The sequence below is a fragment of the Nomascus leucogenys genome, chromosome 4, assembly GCF_006542625.1.
Source record: "Nomascus leucogenys isolate Asia chromosome 4, Asia_NLE_v1, whole genome shotgun sequence".
NCBI lineage: Eukaryota > Metazoa > Chordata > Mammalia > Primates > Hylobatidae > Nomascus > Nomascus leucogenys.
In genome coordinates this window covers 90,809,575-90,815,458 of record NC_044384.1, presented here as the reverse complement: position 1 = coordinate 90,815,458, position 5,884 = coordinate 90,809,575, and the positions used below count along the sequence as shown (strand labels likewise).

Here is a 5,884-nt window from a genome sequence, read left to right as displayed (position 1 = left end):
GTTAAGCCCGGAGGCTGAGCCACACCGCCCTCTCGCAAAAGCAGCGCTGTTCCTCCACAGCCTGTGTCGCGGTGTGTTTCGCTCGCCAGGCCCAGGAAATGGCAAAGGCCTCAGGCATCTCAGGTCACTACCTCCACAAATCACTCGTTAATACACACCATGCTGGTTGCAAAACCTCTTAAGATGTGTGTCCTGGCATCAACAAGGATATGCCTATTATGACTTCAGGCCTGCAATCCAATTCCAGCTCCTAAAACGGAAGTCTTCCATTCTATACTGATCATGTAGATTATGAGTTTATCTTCCCAGGAGCAGAACAAAAACAAGATGACACCAGTCCCTCTTCCACCTACCCAGAGAGGTCTGCATAACTGACTCTTCCTTTAGTCCCTTTTTCTCCTCAAACATTCACCTTACCTTATGTAAAATGCAGATTTACTGGGCCGTAACTAAAGTATCACAGGAAAGCACTCATTTGCCTAACGCTTACCAGCCTCTTCCTACCTGCCTGCCCCCCTTTAAGGAAATGTATAAATACCAAACTTCCCAAAAACCTCTTTGGGAAAACAGCCACAGATGTGCCTGCATCTTGCATTTTTCCCAGATGCGCCTTAAAGCAGGCTTAGTAAACCTTGATGGATGGAGAGCTTTGCCTCACCCACTCATTTCAGGTATCAGTGTGAATCCGGATTTATAGCCCATTGGTTAGAAGCTTGGGAGGCCTGGACTTATGATTGGCATCTGTATTAGTCCATTTTCATGCTTCTGATAAAGACATACCCGAGACTGGGCAATTTACAAAATGAAGAGTTTTAATGGACTCACAGTTCTACCTGGCTGAGGAGGCCTCACAATCATGGTGGAAGGTGAAAGGCACATCTCACATGGCGGCAGACAAGAGAAGAGAACTTGTGCAGGGAAACTCCCATTCATAAAATCATCAGATCTGGTGAGATTTATTCACTATCACGGGAACAGCACAGGAAACACCCACCCCCATGATTCAATTACCTCTCATTGGGTCCCTCCCACAACACAGGGGAATTGTGGGAGCTACAGTTCAAGATGAGATTCGGGTGGGGACACAGGAAAACCATGTCAGCCTCTCAAATGGGGACAGTCTTGTGGGACTGAGCCCTTCACCTGTGGGATCTGAAATGAACTCTGTTTCAGGATGGGAGTGAATTGCAGGACACCCAGTTGGCGTCAGAGAATTGGTCAGCGTGGAAAGAGGCAGAAAATTGAGTGGCATAGGGAAAACCTGCACATCAGGAATGAGAGTGTAGAGAGTGTAGAGAAACTATGTTTTTCTTAGATTCATGCTGACAACAGAAGCGATACCACAGGTGGAAGAAAACAGAGAGGGCCTCTTTCTGGTCCAGCCATGGGGTGGAGGCCGTTTTTGACTTTCACCTTCCTCTGTGGGTTCAGCTCTCTCTTGCTTGTTGGTTCTGAGAATTTTATTTATTTTTTGAACAGCTCAGTGACTTAAAAAAATATATGTTTTAAATACAGCACTTTAAAGCTTTATTTATTCATTTATTTATTTATTTAGAGATGGAATCTCATTCTGGAGAATGAGTGGAGTGCAGTGGCGCAATCCGGGCTCACTGCAGCCTCTGCCTCCCAGGTTCAAGCGATTCTCCTGCCTCAGCCTCCTGAGTAGCTGGGATACAGGCGCCCACCACCATGCCTGGCTCATTTTTGTATTTTTAGTGGAGATGGGGTTTCACCATGTCCTTTTAGGAGTTCCACGGTTGTGAATAGTGTCTAGTCAACCTTACTTACTAAAACAGAAACTCAGAAGCAATTTCTAAAAATTCTGTGGTGTTGAGTTTTCACTTTCTTGTCACAGTTCCGTCAGGCACTCACTGCCTGCCATCCTGTGAGATGGTGGCTTCTCGAGCAGCCTCCAGTGCTCTACTGTTGCAGACGCCTGGGTCTAGGGCTCCAGCCTTGCAGCCCACCTCCTCCTCTGCCAGCTCTTGCCTTCCCTCCCCGTGAGTCGAACCTGTTGGACTTTGATCTGGCCTCTCCAGCCTCCGGAACTGGGAGAAATGGTGTCTGTTGTTCAGTACTCCAGGCTTACTCTGTGGGTTTCGTTCTGGCAGCTCGAGCTGACAGAGGCAGCAGGGAAGGGACAGTTGGGGGCCTGAAGCAGAGGTCTACGTAGGGAGGTGTCACAAGGAGGCAGGAAGGAGGTGTCTGTAGGATGTCTTCCAGGAGATGCTGTGGGATTTGGCGACTTGTAGGGGAGAGAAGCCCAAGGGGCCTCCCAATTCTGTGTCCTGGAAGATGGGAAAGATGGTGACGCCCCAAGCCAAGTGGATGCCACGGCTGAGTTATGCCCCCGGTACATATGTTGGAGTCCTCACCACAGTATCTCAGAATGGCACCTTATTTGGAGATAGATCTTTACAGGGGTGATTAGTTAAAACATGGACCTAATGGAGTAGGGTGGGCTCTAATCTAATCTGTGTCCTTATACAAAGAGATGAGGACGCAGACACACACAGAGGAACGAACAGGTGAGGATATAGGGATGGCAGCATCTGTAAGCCACGGAGGGAGGCCTCAGGAGGACCCAGCCCTGAGGCACCTCGACAGCGGATTCTGGCCTCCAGACTGTGAGACAACCCACTCCTGTTGCTTAAGCCGCATGGTTTGTGGGGCAGCCCTAGGAAACTCACACAGCAGGGAACAGGGGGTTCTCAAATGCCTGGGAGTGCAACTCTGTGAAAATTGTACATTTCTCTAATCACACAGAAGCTGAAACAAAAGAATCACAACGCAAACTCGTGGGAGGTGCAGATCGTATTTATTTAGAAGATCCAGCCTGGGCAATTACAAGGTCAAGCCCTGGGGAAAGAAACCAGGAGGTAAAAGAGGAGATCGGGCACCCCTCCTCCTCAGGAGAGGATCCTGGGGTCTCTAATAATTCTGAGTCCTCTAGGTCAACTCCAAAAGCAATCGGAGCTCTGGTAGCTCAGGCAGGATGAAGATGAAGGGTGGAGGAGCTGGGAGGTTGCAGGGACTGGGGAGAGGCGGCAGCCGGTCAGAGGATTCCAGTTTCAGTGTGTTAACAGCAGGCTCACAGGAGGGGCCCAGGGATGTGGGATCTTGAAGCCCTGAGAAGGTTGAAGTGGTGAGGTCAGGAAAGGGAGAGGGGATTCCGGGAGGGTTGATGGGCAGGACCCAGCACTCCAGAAGCCCTCATGACCTCAGAGGCTGAGCGGCTGAGTACTGAGCCCTGGACACTAGGCTGCCTTGGTCCAGAGGAGGACAGACTCAGAGATGTGCTTCAGGAATTCAGGACACAGCTCCAGTCATTCCTAGAGAGCCCAGATCTGTAGGACCAGTTTAGGTTTGTAGGCAGAGCCTCAGATCTTGCACTGGCAGCAAATTGGGACACAGCAGCTGGACTGGGAACAGCAGGGCTTGCAGCAGCTGGACTGGCAGCAGGATGACCCATAGCCTGAAGAGCAGCAGCAGGGCTTACAGCAGTTGGACTGGGAACAGCAGGGCTTACAGTAGCTGGACTGGCAGCAGGATGACCCATAGCAGCAGGGCTTACAGCAACTGCACTGGGAGCAGCCACAAGAACCGCAGCCCCCTTTGCAGCCCCCACAGGAGCCACAGCCCCCCTTGGAGCCCCCACAGGAGCCACAGCCCCCCTTGGAGCCCCCACAGGAGCCACAGCCCCCCTTGGAGCCCCCACAGGAGCCACAGCCCCCCTTGGAACCCCCACAGGAGCCACAGCCCCCCTTGGAACCCCCACAGGAGCCACAGCCCCCCTTGGAGCCCCCACAGGAGCCACAGTCCCCCTTGCAGCCCCCACAGGAACCACAGCTGGAGCAGGAACAGGCTGGCACACAGCAGCACACGGGCTTGCAGCAGCAGACGGGCACATAGCAGCTGGAGCCACAGCCCCCACAGCCAGAGCCACAGCCCCCACAACCAGAGCCACAGCCCCCACAGCTGGAGCCACAGCCTCCAGAGCAGCCACAGCAGCCCATGGTTCTAGTGGATTGAGGGTGGAGCAGGTGGAGGAGCAGGTGAAAGGGAAGTGTGCAGGTGTGGAGCTCCCTGAGCCCAGGCTCTTTATATTCCTGCCCAGGTGTTTATACTGAACACATGAACACTTCTGTTGTTGTTTCTGCTATTTCACGTGCACAAGTGTTATTTTTAATCTCTTCACAATCCCATGAGCCGCCATCAGCTCAAGCCAAGCTCTCCTTTCCTTGGTTTCTAAATTTGGCCTCTTCCTCATAGGTGTTTTCCTTTGTTAGAAGACACTGGGCTCCCTCTCCAGCGGGTGTCCCAGGAGCCCGGGAGGCGGTGGTGGCTTGGCCGGCGGGTGGACCATTGTCCTTGGCCCTCAGGGCTCTCCTCAGTGATGCAGACCCTCCACCCCCTGGCATTGGTGTTTATATCAACGGTGGTCATTTTGTAAAAAAATGAAATTAAATTAAATTGAAACTAAAAAAATAAGCTGAAAGAAAAGGCTGTCTATAGGTTCCACTGCTTAAAAACTTCCAGTATAAATATTTTGTCAAATCTGTAAAACAAAGTTTTGAAGAGCGTGGATTTCAGTGTGGCCCTGGTTCTCCTTTGTCTTTCTTAGCTCTTCCTCCTGTGGTTCGGCTCCCTCCTGCAGACACGGATTAGACCCACGTTCCCTTCAGGCACCTGGGCTCACAGAGGGAACAGAGGAGCAAGACCCTTTCTAATGCTTTCGAGTTTTCCTCAATTAAGTCCTTGTAAAAATTCCATAAATCAACAGATATACTTCAAATTTACTTTCCTTGAAGGCTACAAAAATTTTGATTAGCCACCCTCTCTAATGCACTTTTATTTTCCAAAAGATTAATTTTAATTTTGTATTGAGGTAAAATTTACATGCAGTGAAATGCTTTTTGTTTTGTTTTGTTTTGTTTTGAGACTGAATCTCACTCTGTTGCCCAGACTGGAGTGCAGTGGCGTCATCTTGGCTCACTACAACCTCTACCTCCTGAGTTCAAACGATTCTCCTGCCTCAGCCCCCTGAGTAGCTGGGATTACAGGCATGTGCCACCATGCCTAGCTAATTTTTGTATTTTTAGTAGAGATGGGGTTTCACCATGTTGGCCAAGTCTGGTCTCGAACACCTGATCTCAAGTGATCCACCTGCCTCAGCCTCCCAAAGTGTTGGGATTACAGGCCTGAGCCACCACACCTGGACTCCATTTTTTTTTTTTTTTTTTCTGAGGCTATTTCTCATTCTGCTGCCCAGGCAGGAGGGTAGTGGTGCGATCCTAGCTCACTGCAGCCTTGGCCTCCCGGGTTCTGCACATACTTTGATCGTACAATTCCATGAGTTCCACTAAACATGTACTTGTGTGCCCATCACCCCAACCATGACCAACTGCTTCACCCCCAGAATATTCACTTTCACGGCCTTCCCTTCCCGCCCATCACTCCAGGCACAGCTCTGCTGACCAGTTTTGCCTGCTGTTGAATGTCACAGAAACAAAATCATTAAAAATGTACTCTGGTTTCTTTCCCTCACGATGTTATTCTGTGTGTCAATGTTTTGCTCTTCTTCTTTTTTTGTTTTTTTGAGACAGGGTCTTGCTCTGTCACCCAGGCTGGAGTGCAGAGTGGTGCGCTCATGGCTCACTGCAGCCTCGACCTCCTGGGCTCAGGTGATCCACCCACCTCATGGCGGGATGACGGGCATAAGCCACCGCACCTGGCCTTGTTCTTCTTTTTTAATCACCACGTAGGGTTTCATGTAAAAATACTCTGCACTGCGTTCCTCCATTCTCACGTTCATAGATATTTGAATTGTTTGCAGTTTGGGACTATGATGAATAACACATAAACATGCCTTCCAGTCCTTCTA

The 5,884-nt window shown here is 50.3% G+C and overlaps 1 pseudogene; it reads left to right on the top strand.

Annotated features, from left to right (window-relative positions):
* The first annotated feature begins 3,110 nt into the window (after nt 1-3,110).
* Nucleotides 3,111-4,668, top strand: LOC100601349 (annotated as a pseudogene).
* The last annotated feature ends 1,216 nt before the right edge of the window (nt 4,669-5,884 follow it).